The sequence below is a fragment of the Eptesicus fuscus genome, chromosome 12 (assembly GCF_027574615.1).
Source record: "Eptesicus fuscus isolate TK198812 chromosome 12, DD_ASM_mEF_20220401, whole genome shotgun sequence".
In the NCBI taxonomy this organism is placed as follows: Eukaryota; Metazoa; Chordata; class Mammalia; order Chiroptera; family Vespertilionidae; genus Eptesicus; species Eptesicus fuscus.
Genome location: NC_072484.1, coordinates 39,469,973 through 39,488,925, shown reverse-complemented (window position 1 = coordinate 39,488,925; position 18,953 = coordinate 39,469,973). Strand labels below are relative to the sequence as shown.

Genomic DNA, 18,953 nt, shown 5'->3' with positions numbered 1-18,953 from the left:
GGCCTTGGGCCCTCTTTTGGATGTTCTGGGTCTCTCTGACTCAGCTGTAGTTTGATAGGTAAATTTAGATTTCAAAGGACCAGGCCATTAACCCTTTGCACTCGCTTGCTTTTTTCTTGATTTCTGCTACCGATGCTAACTGTGTCGAGTCACACTCGACATCCGAGTGCAAAAGGTTAATATGCAAAAGCCTCTGCACACAGCTGGGGTGGGGCTGAGTCTCAGGGCAGAGCAAACAGCAATGGCTTCCCATCAGTCCTGCCCTAAAAGGCCCCCGGGTCTCAGTGTCCTGCAATAATCATTGCAAGCACCTCTGAGAGAAAGCCGCCCTTGAGTTCTGCCCACTGCCAGCCAGTCCAGTTTCTCCCCATATGAGTCTGGGTCCCCAGAGTCTCGTCCGGAACTGGAATTCAGAGCAGTCGGGAGCTTGTGTCTCCCTCCCAATTGAAAAAGCCAGCCACGTACTCAGTTGCCAGCCCTCTCAGCGCGCGCACGCCTCTGTACCTCTGCCTTCTGCACCTCCTCTGAGTCTCAGTGTGCTTTTCTCTTTCCTTCTAGTTGTAGAATTTCCACTCAGCCAGTCTCCCTGTGGTTCTGGATGATGTCCATTTTGTCTTTTAGTTGTAGTTTTGAAGTTGTTGTGCGAGGTGGCAAGTTCAGGTGTTTTCCTGTGCTGCCATCTTGGTTTCTCAAGATTATTCTTACTTAGGTTATCAGACGCATGCACTGTGGCCAAAGGAGGTACCATGGAATGGAATGCTAACCAAAGGTGTGCACTGGCTCCCATGCCAGCTCCTGTGGGACACTTGCTCCTGGGACAGAGCCTTCCTATTGCTTCTGCTTCTTTTGTTCATCAGTGTTGCAGAGATCTTTGGACAGTCAGTATATACATTTAACAGACTTCACATTGCCCTGGGTTGACTTTGAGCTGGCCTTCAAAGTATTTATTACAATAAAATTATTAGAGCAAGGAATAAAGTCAGGGTCTTTCATTTTTTATTCCAAATTTTGGGAAACATGCTATGAATTTGACAAAAGGTCCTGCCTGGGGGACTCTTGGCGAGCTCTTTAGACAGCATTCCTAATACAGGACCTCCGTCCCCGTGGCACTGGCTATGGGATTCTTCATTCAGGTCCCAGTGTTTGCAGAATGTGATGCTGGGCTGTTAAACAGCTGCTGTGTTTAACCACAGATGTGGGTGCATTTTATGGATGGGATTCCTGTGTGTTATGTGCATGTGTGTGCGCCAATAAACAAACATGTATATATTTAAAACCAATATTGACACAGTGTTAAGACTGCAATCTTCGCAGTTAAATCAGGAAATTCCAAAGTTACGTTTCCTATAACAGTATTATTTTCATCCCTTGCACATCCTGTGTTTCACACCACAGCCATCTAACTCTGAAAACACCTGGGAACAGAGCACCCCAAGCCTATGCTGGACAAAGGCAAGTCCTTTCAGGAATTATCTGTATTCCGAGGTGTTTTAATTATACATTTTAGTTTCATGTTAACAAGTCAAAGTTTGATTTAGAAAGGTGGGAGAGAAACAAATAAAAGAATCAAGAAAGATGTTTTCATTTATGAGTTAGAAACATGATGTGTCTCGTTTTATTCTCTGGTGAATAATCTTTATCCAAATGGGAGCTGAGACAGCAGAGGAAATGTTCCTCATGTTCAGCTCAACTCTTATTGTTTCAACCTTCTACACTAAAAACTAGGGAACCATTTTTCTCCAGAATTGGCTTCCATTCCCTTCCTTAATGAGGACTACAATCTTGCCAAATTTGAAGTTCACAGCTTCAGTCATTTTTGAATTGCAGAAGCACAGATAAAACATTTTGATATTTTTTTTATGATGGAAAATGTGCAATTTTCCCTACCTAGGTGTATGGTTATAGTCTACGATAGAGCACATCTAAGTTTAGACTTGAATGAGTTCCATGGTGTCGAAAGTGCCGGGTAAGTTAACATAAGTGGCTTTTGTTTCATTATTGTGTGTTGTCTTCTGGATACTCTTCCATTGGGTTTCCTTTTATGGCTGTTTTCTGGTTGGAGTGCTTTGTCAACAGGTGTTGATGGCCCGGCAAGGTCTGGGACTTAGTTATCTGACTCTGAACTTGGTGCCCCCCACTCTTTCACGTTTAATCTTCCTGCTCATTAGGTTTCTGCCTTCTTTTATCCTGCTTCCAAAATCTTCTGAGAGTTGCCAGATAACAGGAGACAAATTGTGCAAATTAAATGTCAGGAAGTGGTGCATTAGTAAGTGAGCTCTGTGCCATCAGTGGTACAGCCGACTCTCTCCTCTCTAAGCCAAATACTTCTCCAAATTGAAATAGGCTTCATGAATTTCTTTTTTTTTTTTAAGTTAAAGTATGACAGCTGCTTATTTTTATTTTTGTTCATCTGGTGAAGCCAGAAGGGGCCCAAAGAAGTCATTAATGTCCACTGTGTGGGGGCTCTAGGAAATGCGTTGAGGGGAGAATGCATGAACAGTATTGTTCACCATATGTAGACTAGAAACATCCTTATGTCAGGGTCCATGGGTAAGAGAGGGAGTGTGTTATAATTAACTGTATAGTACATATGGTGGGCTAGAAAGTTTACTCCTTGGAGACTAGTTTAGTTATAAAATCAAACAAACAATGAAAACAGAGTCAATTAACAATGGCCTATCAAACGTCATGAAGTGCCCGTGACCACGTGGAAGCCCCTGGGGTCAGGAAGCATGGGCATGTCCTGATATTGGACCCCCACTTTTCTAGACACACTGTATCAGATGAAGTTAACAGAGCCAGTTCCCAAAAGGGAGGGAGGGAGGGAGGAAGAGAGAGAGAGAACAGGGGGGGGGGGGAGGAGGGAGAGGTTTATCTGTCACTAAACTCCCTCACTGTGGCTTCATAAAGGACTATAAAGTCTGAGTCCTTCCCTCGGGGACCATATTGCAATGGTCATCTGATATAGGATCATCAGGAACTTCATTAGAACTCCATCATCTGCTTCCTGTGGTTCCATTTTCAGGGTCCAGGCAGCTATGAGTCTTGCTGACTGACTCTGCTGGAAAAATTGCTCTGACTGGTAGCTTATGTTATATAGGACAGTGAATATTTTAAACTTGATTAATCTGACCTTTCTCAAATCTGGACAGGCCTCTGTGTTTCTATGTGTTAGGTAGATCTGCTATGACTCTTGGTCTTGGTAGGGTGGCCCTATGTAGTAGGTGTCCAGTGGAACCTAGTGGTGCAGTCTCCTTGATCACCTCTTCTGGGTGCTTCAGAAATGTCCCTTGTATGGGTTATGTGGGCCCTCCTGTTGTAATTGAGTCTTGGTTACTATTGGTTTGTTCATGTGTGGGGTTGAACCTCAACCTGTCTGACTGTGGAGATTGACCCACACCTCAGTGTATGAGCTGCTGTGCAAGTGCTGACCACATGAAGCAGAATTTACCTCAGCAGGGTAGCTGCCAAGATCTCCCTTTGGATATGCCACCTGTGAAGCATATCCAAATTGGATCCTGCTCTGACGTTGTCTGAAGCTGGCCAATGAGTGTGTTGGTTCTGGGGCTGCTTGGGAGGGACTCTGGTGTAGGCCAATGTCACATGCTGCCTGTGACTGGCCCTGGACAACCTGTTTGGAGCAGTCTTGATGTGGCTTCTTCTGTAAATCCTTAGTTATAGGACCTTCTATTCAAGTAGTCTTCAGCTGTTTACTCACATTGATTGTTCTATGTTTTAGTTATAATTGCAGTCCATCCTTATCTTTCTTTACTCTAGCCATCTTGCACACTAGTTGTTCACCCCTACTGATGTTTTCAGTGCCCAAAGATTCTTGAAAGCCTTCCTTGACTCACTTTCCCCCTACCCCCATCATCTTTCTCCTTCCCACCCTCATCTTTTGAATTTGGTTATGTGTCTCTGCTATGTTGTTATATAGTCTCGAGTAGTTTAGTGCAGTTCTCTTATAAGATGTAACCATCGTTCTTTGTTTGGTTTTCTGCTTTCCAGCTGGACAATAATAATCTCTGTGAGCTTAGGGACCACCAGGCCTGTCTCCATCCTCTTTGGGGCCCTTGATCTAGCACAATGCTTGGCACATGGTAGGCAGTCACTGAACATTTGTTAAGTGTTTGAATGAATCATTTTTATTACAAATATTAAGATTTTTTCTATCAGTGGAGTATGCATTTACTCGGTTATTGCCAAATTGGGACTAGCAATGTCCTTCTGATCTTTTTGCTTGTTTTTAAATTTCATTTTAAAAGTTGAATTTCTGGGCCACATTTACCCAATTCCCCTTTCCCCCTTTCCATCTACGATGGATGTATAAAGTAGGAAGGTTTTCCAGGTAAAGAAAATCCAGGGAAAATTAGACAGAAGACTGGCTAATGACCAGAGTGGATTTAACCCATATCTGAAGTCTCACTTGCAGTAACTGATGAGGGTGATACTTCTGGAGTGTATGAACCAGCTGGTATTAGCGAAAGTGTGAAGATCTGCTGAAGGAGGAGGGGGAAGAGAAGGTTTGTGGGTGTGTTTCGAAGTCTGTTGGATGCAACTGGTTTAATTTCCTTTGTTCATCTGCTTTCGTGTCTGCAGTTATGTGAGAGGGTCGCTTTCTCTCTCCTCTAACACATTCGGTGAAGTCTGCTGGTACTGTGTCACTCATTAAGCTGTCAGCAGTATTAAATGTTGTACATTCCATTTACATCAGGAAATTCTCTTTAAAGGACAATGCAAGATACAGAGTCTGGCTCTATCTGGGGCTCAGACTTGAGAGAGACAGAGGTAGAAGTAGAGAGAAAGAAGGGGGGGAAACATGGAAAAAGAGAGCTAGAAATAAGAAAGCATCAGAGAGAGGGGAGGGGAATGAACTGCACACTGAGGGAGGGAAAACTGAGGGAAGGAGGGAGGGGGAGAGAGAGAGAGATAAAAATCAGTTAATTATTGAAGCATCAGTTCTTTGGGAAATAATTGGTAATGACCTTTGATAAAGAAATCAGGTTGTGATATTGTTGACAGGCAGCACAAGGGAGAGAGAGAGAGAGAGAGAGAGAGAGAGAGAGAGAGAGAGAGAGAGAGAGAGAGAGAGACTGAGAATTGGAGAGAATGAGAATGCGGGAAGGAGAGAATCAGAGAAGAAGGGGAGAGGGGAAAGGATAGGATGAGGAGAGGACAGGAAAGGAAGAAAAAGAAAAGGGAGGAGGAGAGGAGGAGAAAGACTATTCCCCAAAGATGCAGTCTTATTTATTTAAGCCCACACGGTATTCTGATGTCAGGGATCACTGCATATGCAAAGACCTTATCAGAAGTGAGGAGAAAGAGACTGTGGCACTGACTCACAACTCCTCTGAGCAATTGCTATATGCTTCGAGGCAAGAAGGCAAGCAAAAAAGGGATTTATAGAACTCTCTGAAAAAGTTTACATACAAGTCCATCTTCTTTTTTTGGTGTGTGTGTGTGGGGGGGTGGTGGTTTTTTTTTTTTGCAACAATTTCTGTACTGGCAAGTTCTCTTTTAAAGAACTTTCTGTGTTATGTCTGGCTCCTCAAGGCATTGTTCAGACACAAGTTGGGGGTATGTTCAAGTCAAGGCAGTTTGGGTCGGGAGAGAAACCCACTTAAAAGGGAACCAAGTCATAAGAATGATATTAGTACTAATTTTGCTGCTGGTATTAGAGCTACCCCTTGTCGGCCTCTTGCTATGGGCCAGGAACAATGTGAAGCCCTTTATATGTATTGTTTAATTTTATCTTCAGGGTAGCCCTCTGAGGTAAATATATTAGACAGCTGAGGAACATTAATGAATGGGTTACAGCTGTGGGAAACTGAGGCTGAACCCTGAGTCCCCTGGCTGGGCCTCAATGACAAATTGTAGCATATACGTCAGGGTTGTAGCACTGAAGTGACATGAATCTGGATTATTTGTTACCAGTTTCTGCCCCTGATTGGTTGAGGATTGGTCCTAGTGTATTAAGGCATCCGTATTTCCGGCCTATGGCATAGTCTGGCTGGACCTCCCCACCTCCCAGGTAGAGAGAGACACAGGAAGCCATCATCATGCACTGACTACAACGACCCCTGAGAACATGGGCCTGGCGCTAATGATGACCTGTCACATTATTCAAGAACGGCATTATTTAGCTGGCCTTCCCTGCTTCCAACAGTTAAAAAATAGGTACTCATTCAGCCTTGTACCAACAAATGAGCAGCTTTCTTGCCTGAGCTAACAAATTAACTTAGGTTTCTCCTGCTTTAGAGCCAGCTGCTACATCTCTGCCCACTGCCTCAGTGGAAAATTGTCCTGTCAACAATATCACAACCTGATTTCTTTATCAAAGGTCATTACCAATTATTTCCCAAAGAACTGATGCTTCAATAATTACCTGATTTTTATCTCTTTTAAAATGCAGGTCATCTATATTTCATTATTGTCATGTGATGGCCTATCTGCCTACGAAGAGGCATATATTGAAACCTGCAACTTTGCCTTAGCTTCCTGTTATTATCCCGCGTTTTATCTACTGTTCTTGAGAAGATCGTAGCTGGTTAGTTCAAGTGCTGGATAAATGAATGAACACACAGAGATACAAGCACACCGGTGCTCGGGATCCTCCCCAACACTTCCGCTGGCCTGGACTTCTCATTCTAACAGCAGGCGATGATGGCTTCCACTGGAGAAGTCATAACACTCATAGCATAACCAGCTCCGGAAGGAAGCCTGCTTGGTTAGTAATCCCCATTGTGCTTCTTGCTGGCTGCCCTGGACCCAGGTCTATTTCTGCTTCCCTAAGGGCCAGGGTGGAAGCTCCTCTTCCATGTTGCCCTGACCTGTACTCTGAGTGAGAATGTACTTCTATCTCAGCTCTGGAAGCATTTTGTGGTGGTTCTCTCATACCACTTGGCACTCACAAGTTAAGCCCTCCTAAGACTTAAGAATTTCTGGAGGCCCCAGACTGTGCCTTCCTCTTCATCTCTCCCTTTCCCACAGTATTCAGTACTGTGTCTGCCATGTTTAGATGTTCAGGGAATGTAAGGGGTTGAACTGAGCTGGAATCTGAGTAGGAAAATCCTTCCTGTTCCCTTCCTTTATCGGTTGCAGAATTGGAATGTGGAGTGGCTGGAGAGCTCGTGGGCTTTTTAGAAACATCCCGGCACGCCTACGCTACACACGTGTCAGCTGGGCCCGAAATTTCCACTGCACAAGGCCTTTATGTCGAAAGAAACTTTTTGTAAAAAGAGGTTAAAAAAAAAAGGAAGAAAGAAAAAACCAGAGAGGAGGTAGTGTTTTCATTGTGACCCATTAGTATGGGGTTGGATTATAGGAAATGGCCGTTTTTAAGGCCACAAATGGTGGTTATGGCTTAGCATAAGTTCATAGATTCACGGGCATGGGAAGAATTGTGATATGGTAAGAGGAAGCTAAGAACCCTGTCGAAAGGAGACAGACTCCAGTAGGGTTTGTAGGAAGGGGCACCAGGAAATGATGTTAAATGGAGGAAGGAGGGTAATAAAGATGAATGGGTCTACTGCAAAGTGAGTCTCCCTAACTCTGAACGTTGCCACCAGCCACTCTGTCTCAGAAGGCCAGTGCTCCCAGAGGGTGGCTATGCTAGGTCGTGCGAGTACACCCTGCTTTCTGTGTTGCTTCTTAGAAGCTCAAGGTGTGAAGCCAGGAAGGAGAGTGGCTCTTCTCAAGTAGAGGCTGCATCTACAAGTCCCTACTCAGCACAGATCACTTTTGGCCCAAATTAAATGCTTTCCACCCATGAATATTTGCTAGTTGACATCATAAACCCGGACCAAATTCAGACTGACGACACCCACACCTACATCCCCCAGTCACACATGGGAGTACCTTAAGCAATCTTTAAGATAAAAGGTCCCAAAATCTTCAATTAAAAAAGTGTAAAGTCTACCCCAATGAGTCAGAACCCAACTGGCTGAGGCTTTAGCTTTCCAATACTGATGGGCAGTAATGCTTGGGGACCTCACGGGAACCTTTGGTCCATGTGGCTCTTATATATTCAAGAGCGTGTTATAATGAGATCCTGCTGAGCAAAAGAGGAAGCATCAGCATTTATGTTGGGTACCAACAAGGGTGCATCCATTTAATGAGGTGGGGCGGGGAGAAGGAAGATGTGTGAATTATATGTTTACATAGGGTAGTGGAAAAATCACACTTTTTTTTGTATTCTAGGAAGCTGCAATATTCCAAGATGGCATCTATAAACCAAGATATTTTAATGTTTCCTCTGGTAACTTGCTCTTTCAAAAGACAATCAAGCAATTTGCAGGGACCTATCTATTCTCCCTGGAACCTACATTGACAAGTGGAACTTTTCTATTTTATTCTAACCATGAAACAGAAAACTGAGGTGTTAAGGGCCATTTTGTAGTTCAGTAACACGTATATTGATATAGATGTGTTACATTTAAAAGCTTAAGATATTATAGCAGCATCAGCAAAAAAAAAAAAAGAGGCTTCTAGATTTAACTAAAACTGACTAGTGTTGAGAACTCATATAAATTCCTTAACTCTTGGAGCTTGGATTTTCTCACCTGTACAATGACTACATTGCCTTTGATCTCTCTTCCCATCCAATTATACTATCCTCTGATTCTGGGGTAAGTTGCTGGTGCTAACCACAGAATTGTTTTCATTTCCAGAAAGACATTATTGTTTAATATATCTCTTGTCCCTTTGTGAGTGAAGGTAAATGTTGACATGGAAAATGTTGACCAAGAAATAATCAAATAACTTTTCTTCTTGGCTTCCTATATTCCTTATTTCTTCCCTCCATTACTCTGCAAAATGCATGGGCATGAAAAGCAGGAATGTAGGTGTCCTATACTTCAAAGCATATCTATTTTTATGTTATGAAAAGAAAATATGAAAAGAGAAGGGGCAAATAAATAGGCATGGCATAATACAACAAATAAACAACACGGATCTTTCTGCCGGGGGGAGGGAGCCATGGTTCCCAAAGCTTTAATAAAGACTGAGAAGAAAATATCCCCAAAGAGTCCAGCTGGCATGGCTCATTGGTTGAGCATTGACCTATGAACCAAGGAGGTCACTGTTTGATTCCTGGTCAGGGCACATGCCTGGGATGCTGGCTTGATCCCCAGTAGCAGGCATGCAGGAGGCAGCCAATCAGTGATTCTCTCTTATCATTGATGTTTCTATCTCCCCTCTCATATATATATCTCCTATATAATAAAAGTCTAATATGCAAATTGACCGAACGGTGGAACAACTGGTCTCTATGATGCACACTGACCACCAGGGGCAGATGCTCAATGCAGGAGCTGCCCCCAGCCCACAGGCCCCAGGCTGGCCAAGGTGGGTGTCAGCAGGGGCCTCCCGATTACCTTGCCAGTCGCCCCACAGATCGGCCCTGATCACTGGCCATGTCTAGGGACCCTACCTGTGCACAAATTTCGTGCACTGGGCCTCTTGTGTGTGTGTGTGTGTGTGTGTGTGTGTGTGTGTGTGTATTTAAATATCCCCAAAGAAAGTTTTCCCCCTTAGAATGTCTAGAACCGTGTTAACTTTTTCTGTCTTTGTATTCCGTCTCTGCAGTTCATCAGAATTGATTCAGAGAAAGGACTGCACCCAGAGTACATAATAAACATCTCCAGGAGCAGTGGGGAGGATGGGCAGAAGCAGAAAGGAGATGAAGGAAAATCAATTGCTCAGTGCTGACAACTTCTTCTTGTAATAACAGTATTCTGTCACATTGCATTAGCAGCACTTTGCAATTGTATGTGTTTTTGCTAACAGGCTGTAAAAGTGTAATCATATGAGCACTGAATACATTGTATTAGTGGGAATGATTCAAGGGGAAGTGTGCTTTATTATACCAGTATGGTGCATAATGTGTTGCTTACTGAAGTGAGACTTATTTCAGCGAAAGAATATTTATTATTTATTTGTTTGTTTGTGGTGGTGTTGGTGTCTTCCAGGGAAAGTGGCATGTTTCTGTTGGGGAGAGCTTTTCTCCCCCTTATCATTCTCTCCCCCCTCTGCATAATGGAGCAGCATGACCTGGAAATTGGGATAAAAAAAATCACTTGGAGTAACAAATTCCCAGCCATCTGAGAAAGCAATGGCTTTGCTTGGGTTTCTAAACAGCATTTGTAAAGCTAATGGGATTGTTGCTGTGAAGCATCTTCTACAAAGAAAGTTGAAGGAACAAAAGGGGAGGAATTTCACATGTGTATGGGGATGACGGTGGATGGAACAGATACACCCCAAAAGATGTGTTGAGGAAAATGCAGCTGGAATTAGAGACATGAAAGGGGATACACAGGATCCCTGAAGATGGATTTCTTGGCTTTAAAGAATTTACAGGAATTTAACTATTTTCAACTGGTGTGGAGTGCATTTGTGGCCTTTTTATATAGAGTCTTTCCTGGCTACCTAGCTTTGAAGTCTATAACACAAATTGTTAATTGTTCAGCCACTTCTTGGATATTGATTATGCATTGAATTGCAGTGTGTGTGTGTGTGTGTGTGTGTGTGTGTGTGTGTGTGTGTGTGTGTGTGTGTGTGTGTGTGTGTGTATCAAGTGGGCATTGTCCCCAAGAGGAGTTTTCCTTCCTGAAGGCTATTTAAAAACTGCTGCATTGGTCTTAATTATTATTTAATAGTTTCCTTTCTGGTTAATACTAATAAGCTCATCCTAAATGAGTCCCAGGTAGACTGCACAAAAAGCCACCCTGGTTTTCTCCTTATGTGTTTCTAGTACATGCTTCATTTTCACGTGAGTCCAGATGTGGAAAATTGACAGTCTGAGAGCTGAGAAGGGGGATAAGAAGCATGGATCATGTGCCCTTCAGAAAGATAATGCCCATATTAAAAAATGCCCTCCAGAGGAGCTTGTGGTTTGGTGGATGGCTGCTTCCTGCTTACATGGGTTCTCTTTGGCCCCAGTGGTGCCCGAAGGGGAAGAGCCTACAGGAGCTGTTAGCGCTCAGCTCCAGGGTCCCCAGTCTGCCAGAAGGTTGTAAGCATGCGGCCCTCTTTCATCCACTGGGAGTGGGGCTCTCGGCTGAGCGGAGGTGGAAGAGGAGTGGTGAGAGCAGGCAGGTCTGAAAAGGCCTCTGCTTAATGACCAACTGACAGAGTGTCTAGAAATAAGCTAATTTTTTAATAAGCCTCTTTTGATGCTATTATTTATGCTTCCCTATAATAGGAACAACGGCATTTTAATAATCTACAGAGCATTTAATTATAATTCAGTTATCTGATGTAAGTAATTTCAGTGCCCTTAACAAGTCTCCAGCATGAAATATCTAACTAATAAGAGATGACAGGTGGTCGTTATTCTGTGAACCTCACCATCTTTCATTAGCACTTGCTGTGATAAGTTAAATAAACCATCCTTCAATGTGGGAAACTCCCTAGGAGGCCCTCAAGGGAAATGCAGGCATTGAGTTCCCTAGGACCTGACAAATGGCGACATCTCTGGCATACAGACAGGCTGCCAGAGACAGCTGATTGCTGTGACTCCGGGCGGTACCCAATTACCCAGGCTGGAAAGCTCAGGTTCGGACAAAGCAATGAGGTCCAGATCATGAATTCTGTCCTGTGTGGGTTTAGTTCTACTTTATGATTGATCCTGAAAAGTCATTCTTTTAAGTGGGTAGTATTAGTCAAGAAGCTGAGTAAGAATGGATAAATAATTTCAACTTCTTGACTACTATTGAAAAAAATAGCTGGAAAGAGTGAGATACTGACAGTTGACTAGTAAAAAGCACTGATGTTTGTAAAGGAAGGATGTCATGTATGGGAGAATGTCTTTAAAGAATATGATTTCTGGACAAAAGGATGTTGATCAGCTCTTTTGGCAGCAAGAGTGGTGTCTGCTGATGCTTTTCTGTGTGCGTAACCACTGATCCCATATTGCCTCGACCCCATTTGGGTTCCACTCACAACTCCCTTGCAAGTATGAAGCCTGGTTTGTGAGTGAGAGGAAAAACAAGACAGGAGGAACTCAGGAGAGCCTCAAACATGTGTGCCGGATTAAAGGCCTATGACGTTACTTGGTATCCTGGAGCCATGTCTGGGAAAGTCACACCTGGTGGAATACTTGGGTGACCTCAAAGCTTAATTTTAAAAAGATAGTTTCTCTAAAAGTTTATAGGAAAAATAAAGTGAAAAAAGGGTCTAGGGATCAGAAACCTGGACATGAGATCAATATTATCCAGGCCTTGACCAAGGGAGAAAGGCCACTGAAGTCTTAGGTCCTGGCTCAGATGACCAAGCCATAGCAAGACAGTGATGACAAGCAATGAGACAGGAGAGCTTCCCTTCTCAGATCCCATTCAGCCCTATGATTGGATGTATCTGTGATCCATTAAATGCATTTGGAGAAAAACTTCATTTTCTGACTTTTCATTAACTAAATATTTTACTAACACTATCTAATTATTACCCACACATTTTAACACTCCTACTTGGTCCAGCCATGATCCTAACCCTCTCACTACTGTGTTGATACCCAAACCGTTGATTCTTCTTAGAATGCCTGCTTATCTGTTGCTGAATGCCCCACCCTTGCCCATCTTTCAAGCCTCAGCACAAGCGAAACCATCACTGTTTCTCTAGGTTATTTAGTTTGTACTTGTCATCAGGGCCCTAAGTTAGGACACAATCTGTGTTCCTGTTACTTCTGTACAAGCCCTTTCCTGATTCATCTTTGCAGCCCACACAGCTTCTTGCATATTTTAAATGTTAAAATTTTTTGAATGGATAAGTGATTTGGGATAAAGACTCATTTGGATCTGTGAGAAGTCTGAACTTCAGAAATTTATTTCAAATTGCAGAGATCCTGGAAATCTCTCTACTTAAATGATGGTGTTTGCCTAAGCCCTTAAAATATTTATTCTCTGAAGCCGGTTAAACTTTCTCTTCCAAATCTCTTTCCTCTAAATTTGCTTCATTGACTCAACAAACACTTTCTTTACAGATACTGTAGTATATTTTAAACCAGTTTTCTCCAGTTAATAACAAAATATCAAAGAGTCTGAATTAATGAAAGTCTTATCTCTGTCAAATACATCCTGAAGTCGTGTAGAGTTTTCCTCTTAAATTCAATTGCTCCTCACTTGCATTGCCACCATCTTTAACCCATTAAGGAATATCTCTTCCTTGGTCTTCTACCCTAGTGCCTTCATTGGCCTCCCAATAACTCATACCATTCTGCCATTTTCTCACAAGTCTTCAGCAACATTGCTTTTCAGTTCCTTGAACTCCTAAACAAAATAAAATAATTAAAAAATAATTAAATCAAAACAAATCATTCTCTAAAATCTCAGGGAACTCTGACCACACCTTCTTCTTGTCCTTCATAACTCTTTATTTACACTTATGTCATGATTTTGTGTTTCATGTCAGTCTCCTCTCAAAATCATAAGTTCAGTGAGGGCAGAGATTGCCCTCTTTGCTCACCATAGCATAGCCAATCAAGATAATGTCTAGAAGAAGAACACTATGGTGTATATCTGGCAATTGCTCTCTCCCCGTCTTTGAGGGGATTCAGGTTGGTTTGGGAGTGAATCTTTAGGTTACACAAATCTAGACGAGGATGAGACACCATTTCAGCACACTGATTCCTAGGCTGAATGTGGCTTCTGAGGAATTTCCTTTACATTAGTATTCAAACCACTCTGAGAAGATTCCAAGATTGTGGGGAGTGACAGGAGGGTTCAGCATCCAGGATTCTGGCTGTTGTTGACAGTTTTAAGCTGCAGCCATGGGTGCCAACTGGTGCCCTGACTCCCTGCCTGCTGGGAGTGCCCTGCAGAGTCGGCACCCTCTCCTCACCCTGGCCACCTGCCAGTTGGCATTCCGCAGTACATGGGGGTCAGAGTGGCCCACCTTCCTTCTGGGTGAAAGGAAAGGGCTGCAAAAAGTCCTGGGAGCCACCCCTAGTGCCAGACATGCAAACAAAACTGGCAGAGTGGAAAGAAGCTGAGAACTAATGCAAATGTGGGTGTGTGAGACAGAGCACAGAAGGCCAGGGAAATGGTACTCTTCATTTCTGCTTGGTTGAGGCGTCGCTGTTCTTTCTGAACCTTGGGCAGAGTGGCAGGAGCAGCTGTTTAGAAATGTCTCTGTCAACCCCATCATTTTGAGAGGAAACTTGGATGAAGTGAGGAGGCCTTGTATAGTGAAAAACTGCATAGCACCCATCAACACTCGGTGAAGGCAATGGAGAGCTTATGCTTCGTGTGATCAAAAGAAGACAAGGAGAAACAAAGCTGAGTAAGGACAGAGTTTGTTTAAGGCGTGGTGGCAATCACCCAGACGGTGGCTGAGGAAGGAGAGAGCTGGGGAGGACAGGATGCCACTCTGACATCACAAAGAGCAGTGAGATCCTCCACATGGGAAAACCCCAGGGAGCAGATAGGAAGAGCTCCTGGCCTTTAAGATAATGTCCCATCAGTATGGTCACGTGCATTTCCATGGCTTCCACATGACTTCCATTTCAGCTGATGATTCCTCCCTAAGTCATCCTGATGTAAACTGGTGATTTCCATCCCAGACCTCAATCCTGAGATTTCAGATTTACATATTTTTTATTCAACAGGATATTGGCATCTGTGGCTTCTGACCACCATAGTCTCTATTATTATGATTCACTGAATAGTTTATAAAATTATGATGATGATCCTGAGGATAATACTTTGTTTCTTCTATGCGGCCAGAATATGTCAAACATTATAGACACTTAATAAACATGCATTAAAGTTTCCCAATAAAAAAACTCCTCCAGTGAAATTGCTTCTTAAGTGGATCAAGAATATCTATCCTGCCCGACCTGTGTGGCTCAGTGGCTAAGCGTCAACCTATGAACCAGGAGGTCAGGGTTCGATTTTGGTCAAGGGCACATGTCCCAGTTGTGGGCTCGATCCCCAGTAGGGGGCATACAGGAGGCAGCCAATCAATGATTCCCTCTCATCATTGATGTTTCTATCTCTCTCTCTCCCTCTCCCTTCCTCTCTGAAATCAATTTTAAAAAAATCTATCCTGAGCTAATGGTTAGGCCCTCTCTTGGTCCTAGAGCATTGCTTTTATACTTGAAGAAATGTGGAGTTGAGTTTCCTGGAGCTGGGGAAAAGGAACACAAACTTCTGATGAGGTGAATAACCGCCTCTTACCCAGCTCCCATCATTCCCTACTTCTTCTAACATCCAGATACTTCTGGTTGGACTCAAATGAAGGCCATGATGCCATGGTTGTGAAGGGAGAAACAAGTATCACCGAGTGCTATTTAATTGACTTAAGTCAGGCCATTCATGTAATGGGTGTTTATTGAGTGTTTTTTGGAGTTATTATGAGAATAAAATAAGGTATTTCATGTGGTATGCTTAGGAAATTGCATGGAAAATTGTAAATGTTCAATATTACCAGTTAGTAGTAGCAGAGTAGCAATTAATTACTTATTCCAAAAAGTACTACTGTAGATGCAGTAGGAGCTGTAGAAGTGTATATATAAGACATTCACATACCCATATGGATTTTAAAATTTTCAGACATTCCAGCCTTGCCCCTTGCCTAGATTTCTGACTGATTTGGAGATCTCTACAGGCCAGTTGCTAATCTGGTTCTATACCCCAGAGAAGCGAGCTTCGGCCTGTTTCTTCCAAAAGAATAACGTGAAGATCATGTGTGTTGTGTGTGCAAGTGCTGCACTGTTACTACTTTGGTAACTGTGAGGGGCTGCACAAGTGGTAATGTCTGAAGGATGTGGGTGCTGTTCGGCTGTGTGGCCTGAATGGAGGGTGTTGTCATTGCCAGGAGCTCTTCACACAACCAGAAGCCGAGGTGCAATCATTGCATGCTTCAGCCTGCTTTCACTTTTAAGCTCTTCCATTCATTGCTATTCCCTGAATAGTAGAGTCTACTGTCTGACTTTGCATATAGAACAAAGATGATTGGTGTCCTCAGAGCCCAGTGAATGGTTAAGTCTTCCAGTCTCAAGTCACCTGCTTTCCCTCCAACCCAGGAAGTCTCCCATGACCCATAAGTACCTTCAGTATCTTTCTTAAAGTTCTTTAATTACATCCTTATAATATATCTTTAAATTATGAAAACCACACAGTACTTAATTCCATCCTCAACTATCCCTCCTCACAAAAGGGGCAGTCTGGCATAAATGATGTTTTATTTAAATACCAAAAGATTCTCAAATCGGATTCTGGAAAATCAAGTCTATGCTTAGTAATAGCCGTGTATGCAGCGTCTTCAAATGAAGTGATCACCAACTCCATAGGTAAAAGGCAGTTGGCTTTGGCCTGTGCTACTTGGAAAATTGAAGAAAAAGGGGTTGGAACTTGGGTTACTTGATAACTATCTATTCTTTAATACAAAATCACATAGTAGACTCTACTATTCAGGGAATATATTAATGGAAGAGCTATCTATCACTCAATGCTCTCTAGACCTGAGCTTAAACTCTATGGAGGTTTTTTTCAAGATCTAAAACTTGAACACGTTCATTAATTTGGATTTTTTTTCCCTATTTGATTTAGATATTTGTTCCCAGCCTGATAAATTGCATGCCAACTTCCTGCCAGGAGCACCTTTCCACAGCTGTGGAAAAGATAGGCAAGGATTAAATCGAAGATTGAAATACCATTTCTCCCAGTGCCAAGGCAGTCCTAGGAGGTTCAGATAATAATATCTCACATTTACAATTTAGATCTTGAGCTCGCTGAACTAGGAGTGGATCCAAGGTTTTATACCTTCCACAGGGCCGATGGCATTTAAAGACTTGGATGGCTATTGAGTGAGAACATTTATTATTCAATTAGATTAATCTGTATGATAAAGTATTGTGTGTTTTTTATAACTTTATTATTGGATCACACATAGGTGACTGGTAAATGGGCCTTTGTAATAACTAGCATATATTTGTCATCTGAGTTTTATAAGTCACAAGGTGACAATGATTCTGCCCAAGGGTTGCTGTTTTGCAAATAGAATTGTTTTGGTTTTATGAGTACTAGTAAGCAGTTAGAGTGAGTAATCTGTATGAAATGAAGGTTTTTTGTTTGTTTTGTTTGTTTTTTTAATATTGCCCAGGAAGTGAGTTTCCATGATAGACAAGTGAGGAAGATCATGAGTGCAAGGATCTGAGCTGGATCTCCTGGAGGTGGACAAAGTGTACCCTCTGGAGGGGTAAGCAGCCTTAGTGTCCCTTGGGAGAGTGGAGCAGGAGAGGACAAGAGCACAGAGGAGAGAGTGAACCCTGCTGAACACGTGGGAAGAAGGATAGCAGCTTAGTCTCTTTCATTTTCCCAGCTTTTGAGTAGGTCCAGTCTGGTATAGCAAAGACAGCAAAACCAACTTGTTAAGAGTGTTTGTTTATGGGGAGATCAGGACCACAGTCCAACTCTACTGACTTCTAGACTTGAGTGATTTCTATATACGCCACTGTCTGGTAGATTGGCCTCATTGTTTAACTGAGAAAATTAACAGAAAAAATTCCAAAATGTTCCCAAGAGACAACAAATCTTTTCCCTAGTTATATAAACCAACTCTTCCAAAACAAACTAATTCATTCATTCAGTGTGTACTTATTGAGCATCTATCACACCACAGTCACTGCTCTGGATACTGGGAAATAGCTTTGAACATAAACAATTCAAGTCCCTATCCTTGTGGAGAGGACATTCTGGTTGAAAAATATAAATAATCAATAAGTAGGCAAATATGTACTAGTAAATAAAATGATTTCACAAAGAAAATTATGAAAAAAAATTAAAAAATAAAAGAGTAATGGGATGACGAGGGTGGGAAGTAGTAAATGAATATAATGGTGGGGGTGGGTGGAGAATGATTTAGGAGTTTCCATTAATAATGACCAAATGTTATCTTTTAGCAAATATCTCTCTATTATAAAGATCTAGTGGGGGAAAAAAGCCATTCAAAGAAAAACAGTAAGCTCTGGAGGTGGAAACATCAGTAAAGAAACAAAAAGATATCTTTCCAGAATGCTAAGTACTATTTTTCTATTATTTAAAAAAATTACTACTTTTATTATATAAGTAGCACATTTACTGAAAATAATTAGACCATCTAGAAGATCATGAAGAAGAAAATAAAATTACCATGATAAAACCACTCTTAAAATTTTTATTTTTGTCCTTCAGCTTTTCTATACATATGAAGATGTGATTTTTACATGTGCTGCTTTGAAACTGACTTTTATGAACGAGCAGCATATCATGAACATCTTTCTCTACATATTGGCCAATTCAGAATATTAAGAAAGTTAGTAATAAGTAAAAATGGTGAACTGTTTTTTAATTAGTATTTATCTTTCTACTGGTGAGACTGATAATTCTTGTTTTTTTAAAACTGACTTTTAGTATTCTTTAAGATTCATGTCTTTTGCTAATTTTTAAAATTGGAGTGTTCATTTCTTCCTTACTGACCTACTTACAAGACCTCTTTATGTAACCATTTATATGAGTGCCTACCGTGTCCCAGGCACTGTTGCAGGCTCTAGGGATACATTGATGAACGGGAAAATATTGGCTCTTTTGTTTTTAAAGCAGTCTTTCCTAGTTTATTCTTTAATTTTTGTCAGTAGAATTTTTTTGGAGGTCAAATGTATCCTTACTTTATTATATGGTTTTATCTTGTAGTACCATATTTAGAAAGCCTTTCCCAACTTCAAGATTATAAAAACTAATCACTGTATTTTCTTTGGCTATTTATTGAATAATTTATCATTTCTCCACAGATTTGAAATGCTGTCTTTATCATACACTAAATTCTTAGGTAGACATAGGGCTGTTTTGGGATTTTCTGCTTGATTTCACTGATGTGTCTGTGTTGTCACCATTGTCAAATTATTCTAAGTATTGTGGCTTTGTAACTCATTTGTATATTTGCTAAGGAAAATACTAACTTTGTTCTTTTTCAAAAACATG

The 18,953-nt window shown here is 41.8% G+C and overlaps 1 long non-coding RNA gene across 1 annotated transcript in view; it reads left to right on the top strand.

Annotated features, from left to right (window-relative positions):
- LOC129150913 (uncharacterized) overlaps positions 1-8,241 on the top strand; it is a 63,766-nt gene extending 55,525 nt beyond the window's left edge. Inside the window, exon 5 of the long non-coding RNA XR_008557720.1 lies at positions 8,200-8,241. This is a non-coding gene — a long non-coding RNA (uncharacterized LOC129150913). The remainder of the gene's footprint in view (positions 1-8,199) is intronic.
- The last annotated feature ends 10,712 nt before the right edge of the window (positions 8,242-18,953 follow it).